Source organism: Nicotiana tomentosiformis, chromosome 10, assembly GCF_000390325.3.
Source record: "Nicotiana tomentosiformis chromosome 10, ASM39032v3, whole genome shotgun sequence".
Classification (NCBI taxonomy): domain Eukaryota; kingdom Viridiplantae; phylum Streptophyta; class Magnoliopsida; order Solanales; family Solanaceae; genus Nicotiana; species Nicotiana tomentosiformis.
The window spans coordinates 35,534,675-35,549,173 of NC_090821.1; the positions used below are offsets into that span (position 1 = coordinate 35,534,675).

The 14,499-nt window shown below is 37.7% G+C and overlaps 1 long non-coding RNA gene across 1 annotated transcript; it reads right to left on the minus strand.

The window, feature by feature from the left end:
* Positions 1-9,127: 9,127 nt before the first annotated feature.
* Positions 9,128-13,695, minus strand: LOC138900625 (uncharacterized). Its single transcript, XR_011411737.1, has 2 exons — positions 10,140-13,695; positions 9,128-9,431 (listed from the first exon to the last, which is right to left on the minus strand). It is a non-coding gene; the product is annotated as an uncharacterized lncRNA (long non-coding RNA).
* Positions 13,696-14,499: the final 804 nt, after the last annotated feature.

A 14,499-nucleotide genomic window follows, 5' to 3' on the forward strand; every position in this document is an offset into this window, starting at 1 on the left:
TCGGAGGGTAGTGGGATCGATTCTTGCCTTTGGTCGAGTTTGCTTATAATAGCAGTTATTAGTCCAGCATTGCGATGGCTCCATTTGAGTCTTTGTTTGGTCGAGGATGTCGTTTGCCCATCGGATGGTTTGAACCTGACGAGGCTAGGTTATATGGTACCAATTTGGTGAAGGATGCTTTGGAGAAGGTGAAGCTGATTCAGGAGCAATTTCGCACAACACAGTCCAGACAGAAGTGTTACGCGGATCAGAAGGTGTGTGATTTATCATTTATGGTGGGAGAGAAGATTCTCTTGAAAGTCTCACCGATGAAGGGGATCATGAGGTTCACGAAGAAGGGCAAGTTGAGCCCAAGGTTTATAGGTCCATTTGAGGTGTTGAGACGAGTTGGGGAAGTTGCTTATGAGCTTGATTTGCCTCCCAGTCTGTCAGGAATTCATTCGATTTTCCATGTGTCTATGCTCTGGAGGTATCATGCCGACAGGTCACATGTGTTAGACTACAACACGGTTCAGCTAGATGAGAGCCTAAGTTATGAGGAGGAGCAAGTTGCCATTGTTGATAGGCAGGTTCGCCTGTTGAGGTCCAAGAAGATTTCTGCGGTAAAGGTTCAGTGGAGGGATCAACCAGTCGAGGAGGCAACTTGAGGGACCGAGGAGGACTTGCAGAGCAGATATCCACACTTATTCAGCACTCTAGGTATGATTCTAGACCCGTTCGAGGACGAACGTTTGTTTAGGAGGTAGAGAATGTAACGACCCGACCGGTCATTTTGCTTTCTAGATCCCCGTTTCCCTAATTAAGACTCCCCATGTGTGCTTTTACTATTTTATGACTTGCGTGGATGGTTAGTTCGGGTTTGGAAGGGTTCGGGTTGAAATTCAGAACACTTAGTTCCTTAATAGTGGCTTAAAAATTGTTAAATTTGACTTGAGTCAACGTTTTGAGTAAACGACATCGGAACCGGAATTTGACGGTCCCAATAGGTTCATATGAAGATTTTGGATTGGGGTGTATGTTTGGATCAGGTTTTGGATGACCCGGGAGCGTTGCGGAACTTAATATTGAAAGTTGGCGCATTGAAGGTTTTCAAGTTCTTTAAATTTGGTTTGAAGTAGGATTTGGTGTTATCGAGGTCCGTTTGGGATTCCGAGACTGGGAATAGCACGTATGGTGATTTGTGATTTGCACGAAAAATTTGGCGTCATTCCAAGTTGATTTGATAGGAATCGGACACGTGAAAGTGTTTCTAGAAGTTTTTGAGTTTCATAATTCGATTCATGCGTTTTGGCGTCAGATTCGTATTTCTAGATGTTATTTTGGTGTTTCCATCGCGCGAGCGGGTCCGTATTATGTTGTTGGATGTGTGAGTGTTATTGGATGGGGTCCCGGGGGTCCCCGGATGCGAAATGGATTGGTATTAGACTTGGAATGTTGCCTGAGGGACTGCTGGTGTACAAGTTCTGGTGCGTCCGCACCTGCGTGATTTTGGCCGCAGGTGCGAGCTCGCAGAAGCGAGCCTATGATCGCAGAAGCGGCCTGGGGTGAGTGTCCAGTGGTCTGTAGAAGCGGAGAAGTTCCGCAGAAGTGAGCTTGTTTCTGCGATGATGTGGTCGCAGGAGCGAAGCAAGGCCAGCCAGGCATGGGTCGCAGGTGTAACAGGCCTTCCGCAGAAGCGGGTTCGCAGAAGCGAAAGCTCGTCGGCAGAAGCAAAGGCGGCAACCTGGGCTAGGACTGCACCTGTGATGGAGTTTTCCGTAGGTGTGGCATCGCAGGTGCGCCCTAGGATCTGCAGAAGCAAAAATCGCTGTGGCAGTGAGGTTCATTTATTGTCGGGACTTAGGCTATTTTGGTTCATTTCTTTCACTTCTTGGATGATTTTAGAGCTTTTGAAGAGGGGTTTTTACCTAGCACTTTGTGGTAAGTAATTTGTATACAAGTTGAGTTTAATACATGCATTTTGGGTAGATTCTTACCACATAAATTGTGAAAATTGTGGGTTTAGTTGAAAAACCTAGGTTTTGATAAAAATGAGATTTAACCACGAAAATGATTATGGAATTGGGTGAAAATTATATATTTGAGTTTGTAAGGTTATCGGTAACATTTATCTGCGAATATTTCCGAAATTCGAGCACGTGAGCCCGGGGGTGAATTTTAAGAATCTTCCAATTTGGGTTGGGTAATTACTCTAATAGCTAAATTACGAACTTCTTGTCACGACCCAAACCGATGGTCCGCGACGGGCACCCGGTACCTTACTCAACCAAGTACTAACGTAACATACCTTTCTTATTACATCATCATAGGTAAGTGGGCCAGAAGGGGCGTCTTGAAATAACTAGAGTAAACATGAGGGAATGACCGACATAGAACAACCCAACCTGATATATTGACTTATACATATGACGTACGGGCCTATAAGGCCAAAATAATCACTCATACATTGGACATAGGCCGACAAGGCCATACAATCTTTCATATAGATGACATATGTCTACAAGCCTCTAAGAGTACATAAACATCATAAGGCCGGGACAGGGCCTCGACATACCAATCGATACATGTCTAAATCATACTAACAAAATAAGCAACTCCGGAGCGAATGGAGCGCACCAACATCTTCCGCTGAGCTGATAGCCTACTTGGAGGACTCTCAACCTGTCTATCGGGACCTGCGAGCATGAAACACAGCGTCCCCAGGAAAAAGGGATGTCAGTACAAATAATGTACCGAGTATGTATGAAATGAAAATCAGTAAACAATAGACATGAGAGAAACATGGATTAAAAGACTCAACATGTATATCTGAATAGCTCTGTGAATCATGTAATATTATAATGTCATGCATATGCGTATAATTGTCATACCATGCATGGGTATATGCGTTCATAACATCATCAAGCCTCTGAGGGCATCCCATCATATCATCTCGGCCACTGTGGGAAAATCATCAACGTATACCAACTGATCAGGTGGTGGTGCGTATATAATGCCGTAACCTTTTCCCATATCCTATATACATAAATATATATATATATATATATATATATATATATATATATATATATATATACACACACACGTATATATGGGTATATAATGCTATCTGGTCATGGGTCAATGTACATGTATAAATGAATGCAATGCATGAAAAGTACGTCAATAAAATCTTTCGGAATATCATAAGACCATTATGCCTTTGATTAATATCATGAAGTAAACTTTATCGACTTACGTATTTTCTGAGACCCATGAACAGATTATCGAATAATATGACACATGGGGAATCAAGAACATAAGTATCTCTAGCATTTATATGAATAGAGTCATTTATGAAAGTTGAGCATTTGCTCGTTTTGTTTGTATCGTATGGATCATGCCAAAAGAAAAGAAGGGATAGACTTAACATACCCGAGTCGATTCTCTTGATAATCCCTCTAACACACGTTAATTGCGACGAAACATGTGACGGCAAGATCGGAGTAGGGAAAAATCTGTATGATATTCTTGAGAAAAATTGCACCGTACTCCCTTATAAATGCAAAATCTCACATTGCTTAAGATGCTACAAAATCATGTTGAATTGCCATGAAATCTTGTTGAATTTGTTGAAGATGCTAAAATTCCCACGTTACTAAGATGATAAGGAAATTTGTATTTGAATTCTTGTTGAAGACCGTAGCTAACACTTTGATATATGAGACCTCTCTTTGAATTAGAGAAATTTTATGCCTTAAATGGTGTGAGCCCCACACACTAATGACTAAGCTACAAAAATTCCTCCAAGTGCGCCACTTTTTATGTGACTTTAAGAGTCACCATTTGGCTTGATGTGTTGCCACATTGGGAGATGTAAATCTTTATCCAAATATTTGAATTAATTATCCACTAATAATTTGATTAACTTGTTAATCTCCCATTAACCAATACTTAACCAATTACCCACATAATTATGAATTATCTCAAATTATTTAAATTCTACCCACTTTTAACACACTTTATACCCCTCACTATCATGGTCATGTGTTACCTTGTATGGCACTAGTCCATAAATACCGGGTATTATAGCTCAGACCATATCTTATCCCAAATTGCCAAACTTCGACTGAACTCATTTTCTTCGATTCGCTTACCCTCTATCCTTCACGAATGTACTTATCTCTTGTTTGAAATAGCGTGATACTTATAATCTCAAAATAATCTCATTCCCTAGCTTACGTCGATTAACTTACGTCGAAACTTTAGCGTACAAAAATGCGGAATGTAACATCTTATTTCCGAGCTTTTATCAATTTACTTATGACGTACTTTCACGTATGAAAACATGGGGTGTAACATCATTCCCCCCCCTTTGGAACATTCGTCCTCGAATGTTGACTAATGCACTTGTCATTTTTATAACCTATGGCTCTTACGAATACTTTAGTACTCTCTTTGCCATCTAGGCAACTGTTCTGTGAATAAATCCAAAGGCCAGGGCATTCCCCCCTTTAGGCCTCTTTCTCACACCATGACTTGTGGTCGGAATCCTTCCAATCTCGTAACTGTTGCTACCTTCTATCATGCAGCCTGTACGACTCTGACCTTGTGAGTGCGCCTATTTGATTCTTCTCTCCTTTTTCATCTAGTTTTTAGCCAATCTCTAGGCCTCACTTTGTAAACATATACAGAGCTTGACAAGATGTCCCTCTGGTCATCTATAGGTATACTGAAGTTTTCGCTCGGTACTTTGTTGAACTTACGAATATTGCTATATCTCACTTTATAGACCCTGTTATCCATCCGTATGACTTTAATGTATCTAAGTAGGTCATACTATACCATAATTCTTACTTCAATTTATCGCGCTACCAAACTCTAGGTTACTTTCGTTGCTCATCCTATATGTATAAATCTATGTCCTTTAATGCTTCCTTATTATTGTTCATCTTAAGAATGGCGGCCTAATCTCATCTCATACTTTGTGACTTTTGTCCATCCATTGTTGATTCACCTCCATATTGATCTATAAGATACCACTGATAACTTGAAACCTCTTACGTAATCACTAGGGCTCACGTTGCATCGTGGAACATTTGAAGTAATTAGACTGATATCCACCTAGGGGAGATACTATACTTCCATAACCGTATTTCATAGCGTCCCAATGTGATTCACATGGGTATTTTAATCCTGTACAATTCTTTAAATCCCTTTGTTTTTCTTCTTCAAATCATTACTCAATCAAAGGCCCAAACGTCATACCTTATCTATCACAATCACACCCTTATTCTACTACCCGGGCAACATTCCATTCCTTCTAGATGCTATTAGTATTAGATTCCTTTGAGTTAATTCAGGCTATACTGAACTTTCTATAACTTAGAGAAACCATTAGCTCTCTTGTTTTCATGGGCTTAATCCCGAGGACTTATCCATTCTCGTCACCTTCCCACTCGCCCTTTCTCATCCTTACTCCTGTCATAAAACCTTGTTGCTTTACTATAGCTTACGACCTATACGTATCTATTTATACTATTCACAACCTTCCTTCAACTTGCTTGCACCATAGATTTTCTTATGTTATTCTGGAACATCAAGCGAGACATCACATCATCTCTAACTCTTCTTTACTCTCTTAACTGGACCTCTCGATACCTAGAAATCATCGGCTGGAAGCTATGTCACTGACGCCGCTGCTATCATTCCTGGATACTGATTCCCCGCGCTTCTAGCCTTCTATCCGCAGTAAGGACTATTCACAACCTTCTGCATTTAAGTATCTCGTACGCTATTCACTTTTACCTTACTTACCTTAAAATTTCACATCACATCTTCTATCTCTTTTATGACCTCCCTTTCACATAGGTATAATTCATATCCACAACTTGAAGATCTATTATAATACTTGCACCTCTGGTGCATACACAATCTGGTGAGAGCTTCATACTGACTTCTTATAAGGCTGGTACTTTTCTGACTGGCTTTATCGTAGAGCTATTATAGAATATGGCTACTGTACTATCTCTCTTGTACCTCTGATATTAAGAGTGATTCTGCAATGTTCTCAATCACGATTTCTATAATTTTCTGGGTCCAATAATTAGACTCCTGATTTACTTTGTTGATGTAACTCTTTAGTTTCCTTTTCCTTCAGATCAACCTTTATGTAGGCATAAGCTATCTTCCGATCTGCGGCTCATGGTATTACTTTAGCCTTTCATGGACGCTATGGAATATCCAGGATATAATCTTTTAACAATTAAATCCATTTTCTATGACATGGACTCAGTTCTTTCTTTTAACTTATACCGGAGTCTTCTATGGCTGTATGATTCGCAACATATATGCTGTATGGATAATAATCAGAAATCTTAAGTGCATTCATAATGTAACTAACTCTGGATCATTGATCAAATAATTCCTTTCATTGCTTCTCAGCTTTCTTTAAATGTAAGCAATTACTTTTCCTAATCGTTCTACCGCTTATTGCATGAATACATGGCTTATCTTAGTGCCCACACATATTGGAATTCCGTACAACCCATATGATCTTAAATATCACCTTTTGATTTTTTTTTCTCTTCCCGTTCATAGCCACGATAGGGGGCCCTTTCTTATGGAGTACATACGATATTGTTATGAGACTGTTGTTATAAGACCATTTCTTCTTCAAGTTACTATGCTTAGGTTGAAGCCTTCTTCCTTATTTCCTCATCTAGTCTTTCATTGTAGTATTTAGGGAGGACCTTCTGACTCTTGTAAAACCGCGAGCTTATTACATCGCATTCTCGATAGAATTTTTGATGTCCTTCCTCGCCTATAATTATCCATAGTTACTTACCTTCACGCCCTTGTGCTTGTTGGGTTGCTTGATATTTTGACAGTCTTCCCAGTGAAATTCTCTTTTATTTCCGTAATACTCATACGGTTCCTTTAACTACCCCAACTCCTATCTGAATATTTCTCAAGGATTCATGATGTCATATCTGTGAGACTGAATTCCCCATATTGGGGTTCACTCTTGTTTATCTTGCAAGATCTATTGATTTGTCTGTATCCTGTTATCTATCCATAACTAGGCTCTTCCTGAATCAACTACTAACTAATCGTTGACCCATTCTCATATCAATATTCTGCATAATATTTCTTGGGTCATTTCCTTTGTCTTAACTTACGTCCCTCACTGGCTCCTTATCTATCAATAACATCACCAGCAGGAACCCTTACTTCCTCTCCTTGACATCATGTTTGTATAATGTTCTGGAATCGTAGCATATCAGTAGGATTTGAGTAAGTGCAATCTCATCCCTTTTCTCATTTTTATCGCATTCTTCCTTTACCAGTCCATAGTTACTAGAACCACTTAATTCTGACTTAATGCCACATCACTCCATATTTCCCCCTTTAGGGGAGTACTTAAGATTTAGTGCTACGATGATCTACGTATAGATGTTTTACCTCTTCATCTTTGGCGTCTTTTCACATCATCGATGACCCTTACTCGCCTTGCGGTAATCCTTCTGTACCAAGAATAAAAAAATTCCTTACTCGCGAGGGTGACACTTAGTATAACTGGAACATACAGTCCCTTAAGCTTAGCTTTGCTCATATTGCTTGCTTTAGGGAAACGTCTTCCTGAATGACCATTCTCTGAATTTCTGTTGTCTACTCTGTTATTGTCGGAACAAAATATGAAATTCTCATGATGTCGATCATTATCAAATCACTCAATCTCTAATTCATATTTAGTTTACCTTCCTTGTTCACCAGTCCATACTGATTTCTATTACTCCGGGGTCTAACTTTTCCTTTTGTTAATCACGTTAGAGTCACGAGCTTATTTTTCAAAATGAGGACATGACTTTATGGCCTATATTATTTTGTTGTCTCAAGGCCTGTCACCTCTTGTCTTTTCCTTCACTTGATTATAGACTCTGTAATACTGTCATTTTTTTAATCTACCATTGTCATCCATGTATCATATCTTACTCATAATGCTTCATTGACTCTCTTCTTATTTTCCACTAACATTTATGTCTATCACTTTATTCTGAAAACTTCAACAAGACGTTCTTTTGCTTTTAGCTCCCATTTGCTCCATCCAGTGGCTCTTCGGGTTTCTTAACGTTCTCTCTCTACTAGGGACAGGAGCCACACTAAGGTAATATTTATCCCTTCCAGGCTTCCAGTGCCTATCTTTGTAGTACTCATATCTAGCTATACTATTTTAGAGTGTACCATATGGGTGTCTGACAAGGAGATCTATTAGCATATTTGCAATATTCTTTGAAAATGTCAACTAACGCAAACAATCCATCCACCATTTTGGGTCGCTTTAACCCCAGCCGGATCCTGATATCCGTCCTTCTTTTATACTACTTTTGTTAGCCCCCATAGGGTATAAATGAGATGGGTGTGGCCAATTGTACATACCTCTGTTATTGTTGAAGGTAACTCAAAATGCTTATATTTCTCTTCATGAATGGTAAATAATGATAATCGTCACTAGTTGGGTACCTCATACCCTTCTTCATCTTGCTTCTTTTACTTGTTAAAATTTGTATCTATCTTTTGAATCTCTCATTGCCTTTCACCATCGGGGTGGATATATATTCTTGCCTTAAGTCTCCTTATCAAGAAGCTTACACGTCTTAGTACGCACATGATCCGCTAAAGACCTTACATTTACCCATCATAGGAATGATGCAAACTCGAGTTCCTCTAACTCAACACTTCCACAGCTATATCTCTTACCAACCATCCTTGTGGATGTAGGTATCGTCGTATTATGAATAAGATAGAGTTTAGGAAATTGAGTTCTTACAAATGAGCTCTACCACACAATCTAGAAAAAGAAGAAAGAGTGAGAGTCCTAAATGCCCTGTAGTCTCCTGCTTTTAAGTGTGGTGCACGACACACCCATAAACAAGACTCTACTAGACACGACTTGTAGACTCCCTAGGACAGAACTGCTCTGATACTACTTTTGTCACGACCCAAACCGATGGGCCGCGACGGGCACCCGGTACCTTACTCAACCGAGTAATAACGTAACGTATCTTTATTATTACATCATCATGGGTAAGTGGACCAGAAGGGGCATCATGAAATAACTAGAGTAAACATGAGGGAATGACCGACATAGAACAACCCAACCTGATATAATGACTTATACATATGACGTACGGGCCTATAAGGCCAAAATAATCACTCATACAGTGGACATAGGCCGACAAGGCCATACAATATTTCATATACATGACATATGTCTACAAGCCTCTAAGAGTACATAAATGTCATAAGGCCGGGACAGGGCCCGACATACCAATCGATACATGTCTAAATCATACTAACCAAATAAGCAACTCCGGAGCGAATGGAGCACACCAACATCTTCCGCTAAACTGATAGCCTACTTGGAGGACTCTCAACCTGTCTATCGGGACCTGCGGGCAAGAAACATAGCGTCCTCAGGCAAAAGGGATGTCAGTACAAATAATGTACCGAGTATGTAAGGAATGAAAATCAGTAAACAATAGACATGAGGGAAACATGGAATAAAAGACTCAACATGTATATCTGAATAGCTCTGTGAATCATTTAATATTATAATGTCATGCATATGCATATAAATGTCATACCATGCATGGGTATATGCGTTCATAACATCATCAAGCCTCTGAGGGCATCCCATCAAATCATCTCGGCCACTGTGGGCAAATTCTCAACGTATACCAGCTGATCAGGTGATGGTGCGTATATAACGCCGTAACCTTTTCCCATATCCCACATACATACATATATATATATATATATATATATATATATATATATATATATATAACGCATCTGGTCATGGGTCAATGTACATGTATAAATGAATTCAATGCATGATAAGTACGTCAATGAAATCTTTCGGAATGTCATAAGACCATTATGCCTTTGATTAATAGCATGAAGTAAACTTTATCGACTTACGTATTTTCTGTGTCCCATGAACAGATTATCGAATAATATGACACATGGGGAATCAAGAACATAAGTATCTCTAGCATTTCTATGAATAGAGTCATTTATGAAAGTTGAGCATTTGCTCATTTTGTTTGTATCGTATGGATCATGCCAAAAGAAAAGAAGGGATAGCCTTAACATACCTGAGTCGATTCTCTTGATAATCCCTCTAACACATGTTAATTGCGACAAAACATGTGACGGCAAGATCGGAGTAGAGAAAAATCCGTATGATATTCTTGAGAAAGATTGCACCGTACTCCCTTATAATTGAAAAATCCCACGTTGCTTAAGATGCTACGAAATCATGTTGAATTTCCATGAAATCTTGTTGAATTTGTTGAAGATGCTAAAATTCCCACGTTACTAAGATGATAAGGAAATTTGTATTTGAATTCTTGTTGAAGACCGTAGCTAACACTTTGATATATGAGACCTCTCTTTGAATTAGAGAAATTTTATGCCTTAAATGGTGTGGCCCCCACATACTAATGCCTTCAATTTGGGCCACCAAATAATTGTAAAACTTGTATAATTTATCTCCTTTGTTCTTGAGCTCGTCCTCCACAATTAAAAGCTTCTTTATTTGCACTTGAAGTCTAATGACCTTGTTTTGCAACTCTTTAGCTTGACATCTTGTTAAAGGACATCTTTGAGATTCCAAAGCTTCTTCCTTGTCCTTGAATAGAGTTGAGATTCTTAGGATGCTATCATTCCCCTCTTCTTGAAGAAAATTCGTTCTCGATTTTCGACCTTGCAAGAAAAAGAAAACACGCACTAGTAAATAGCATCCACTAATCTGAAAAAATAGTAGGAATAAAACAAGATAGTGACCATGTGTCCATTTAACCCAATTAATCCTAATAGGTATAAATACTCCCTTATAAAGCATATGGACATCATCATCCCAACAAAATTTATGCATACCTAGATCAATACAATAAAAACCTCTCTTAGATGCGCCATGCAATGGATTTTACAATTCGATCTTGTCGGTAAGCTAGTCCATAGGTATACATGACAAAGAAATTATAAAAGATTGACCACACATCCATTTAATATAAGTATCTCTACCACATGTATCAAAGAAGATACTTTCATGATATAGCCAACTATCTACAATTACAAATCTCATGGATTCCTCTACATGAAAGAGTATTTGATCACAAATGTTACAATAATCATGCATATCATCTTTACTAGTAACAAATACTTTTACAAGCTCACAATGAACATGACTTGAAGAATGACTCCCCATCACACAACAAAAATTACATTCTAGCAATTTATCACATGAAAACTCATTAGCCACTTGAATAAGAGAAGAAGAAATATTTAACTCATTCACAAGCCTCTTCTCATAAATTTCATGCCTTTCCACCAAGTTGGAATACATAATCTATATCATACACAATTTCAAAAGGAAGCAAATTACTCTTGCACTTTAACTTAGATATTACAGTTAATGACTTGATGTGCATCAAAATATCATCATCCACAAAAATTATAAAGTCACCAATATAAGAAATAAGAGTATAATTCATTACCTCCAAAAAATACCTTAGGTGTTCTAGAAAGGCCAAGAATGCAAATAAACCAATTATACATATTATACTTGGACTTATTTACCAATGAAACATCATCACCTTGTATTCTTTTATGCAATAACTCCAACTTAGCAATGCTTTTAGGCAACTCCATATCATAACCCTTTAAATAAGAATAAAAATAGTCAAAAGGTTCAATAACAAAGAATTTAACCAAGCTTTTATCTTCCACCATCCAACAAGAATAGATATGCCAAATTCATGTTGGAATCCAGTTGGATCTTTTGCCACCATCTCCTGCGCCTCACCACCCCTTTCAAAAGGTATTTCAACATGTGGCTGCACAAAATCACAAGAACTAAAACAAGAAAGAGTTAATGGGCTAGGAATTAAAGAAACTTTTTTCTTGCTTACAATCTCTTTGGCTTTTATCACAAGACTAACGTTTTCCTCACCCTTAGCCTCTTTTCTCTCACTAATGAGTTTTTCTTTGCTTTCACTCAATCCCTCTTATTTTTCTCTCTCTACCTCACAGATTTTGTTTATCTCATTACCTTTTCTCTTTTCTTTTTTTTCAATATCACTCTTTACCTCACTTGACATCCCACTCTTTTTACTCAAGACAACCTCTCCTTTTTCCTCTCTTGGAATGTCAACATGCACTCCCTTACTCCTCTCATTCTTTTCTCTCTCATATTTTTCCATATTCTCTTTAACAATCTTTTCATCTTCACAAATTTGTGAGGGAGTCAAAGGCCCAAGAATGAGTTTCCTTCCATTAATCTCAAAAGAGTATCTATTTTTTTTCAATACTATATGAAGCGCTTCTATAGATATACCATGGCCTTCCCAATAAGATATGAAAACTATTCATCGAAATGACATCACACCAAAACACATCCTCATACCTTCCAATAGAGAATGGCAAGAACACTCTTTTATCTACCTTTACTCCTTTCAACATGTAGGGTTCAATATGTTCAACACAAGGCAAGTTTAATTTCTCAACCATATAAGTGCTAGTTAAGTTATAGCCAAATGCTTTGTCAATTCTAAGGGCATAAATTGCAGACATCACTTTAGCTCTTGTTTGAAAAATAACTTTACCATTGTCTTCCTTCCATTCGGTATATTGTAAGTTTGACTTTTCAAGTTGTTGAGTCATAGCTTTTCTCCTTCCACTGTAACTACCTGTTTGAGACATCTCGACATAGATTAAGGGAAATATTATCTCTCAAATTTGGCTTTTCCCCTATAATTTTTCTCACACACACTTTACCTTTTTTTCTCTCTCGAAATAACCTTTGAAAAAACTACTTTATAGATTTATAGTTAAACCCAATTCGTATAAAGTTCTTAGTAGTAAAATATAGATTTTTGGGGAACAAATGAAATAAGAACCAAATCCTAGAACTATTAGGCTCGGTTGAAACAAGACACAAACAAAAAGAAAATGATTATATATTTAGATTAGAAAGAGTAAGAAAAATTAAATTTTTATCTTATCTTTGAAATCTGGGATCTCCTCTTCTTGTTTTCTTTGATAGTTTTTGGAAACAAATTAGATACAAAAGAAAGTTCCTGAAGAGCAAGCAATTGTTTTTTTTAAACTGATTTTTGTTTTTTTAACTATTTTTTTGCTCTTAGTATTCAAGAAATACCCAGAATTATCAAGAACGAAACCTTGATAGAACCGCTCTGATACCATTTGATAACGACTAGGTCGGGAATCCAAACTAGAGTAAGAGTTTGAAAAGTAAATGCGGAAGCAATAACAATAAGGAATTGAACAACTAGAACTAAGGGGTAGAAAATAAAGGATATGGAAAATTCAAGGAAAGAATTCCAAGAACTTCTAAGAACGCAAGTTCTATAGCCTTGACAAGATCAAAGCAACAACGTCTTGATTTTTTGAAGAAATCAAACGCCTTTACTTAAAAGCAAATCAAAACAATAGATTCAGATCTTAACCGCTTTACGAGTAACTTGAGACAACAATTAATAACTACTATTAATCGCCTTCTAAGAATACCACAAAGGAATCAAAGACATCACAATAGAGAAGTAATCTTACTACCTTGAACTATGAACTAGTAAAGGTTGAAAGATAAATCTCAAAGCACAAGTAACAAAGGTTTAAAAGAACTCTCAAAGTATGATATACTTAATCAATAATGAAGTCCTCAATGAATGAGAAGAATTCCTTATTTATAGGAGTACTAAGGCATAAAAAGTCATTACAATTAGGTAGGGTGGTTGCTAAGGAGTAACAAAAGTCATCAAATTAGGTAGGGGGATGCTAAGGGGTAACAAAGTCATCAAAATTAGATAGGGTGGTTGCTAAGAAATAAGAAAAGTCATAAAATTAGGTAGGGGCGGCCAAATCCCTTTGGGGCAGATTTGGGCCTTAAACCTACTAGTTTGGGCCATTGGTTTGGACTCCAATTGGGCTCCATTTCAAACACCCCCATTTGGACCTCTTTTAAGCTCATTTTGGGCTCTTCTAGGTGCCCTTTTGCTAGATTTCAAGGGCCGAGTTTGGAACCCAATCTTCCTCCTCTTGGACTTCAATTTGGGCCACCAAATAATTGTAAAACTTGTATAATTTATCTCCTCTGGTCTTGAGCTCGTCCTCCATAATTAAAAGCTTATTTATTTGCACTTGAAGTCTAATGACCTTGTTTTACAACTCTTTACCTTGACATCTTGTTAAAGGCCATCTTTGAGATTCCAAAGCTTCATCCTTGTCCTTGAATAGAGTTGGGCTTCCTAGGATGCTATCACGAGCTTACGTCTATTAACTTACGATGAAACTTTAACGTACAAAAATACGGAATGTAACATCTAATTTTTTAGCTTTCATAAAATTTACTTATGGCGTACTTTCACGTACGAAAACATGGGGTTTAACACTTGTGAGCGTATATTGATTAATTTATATAACATTTGACTAGCT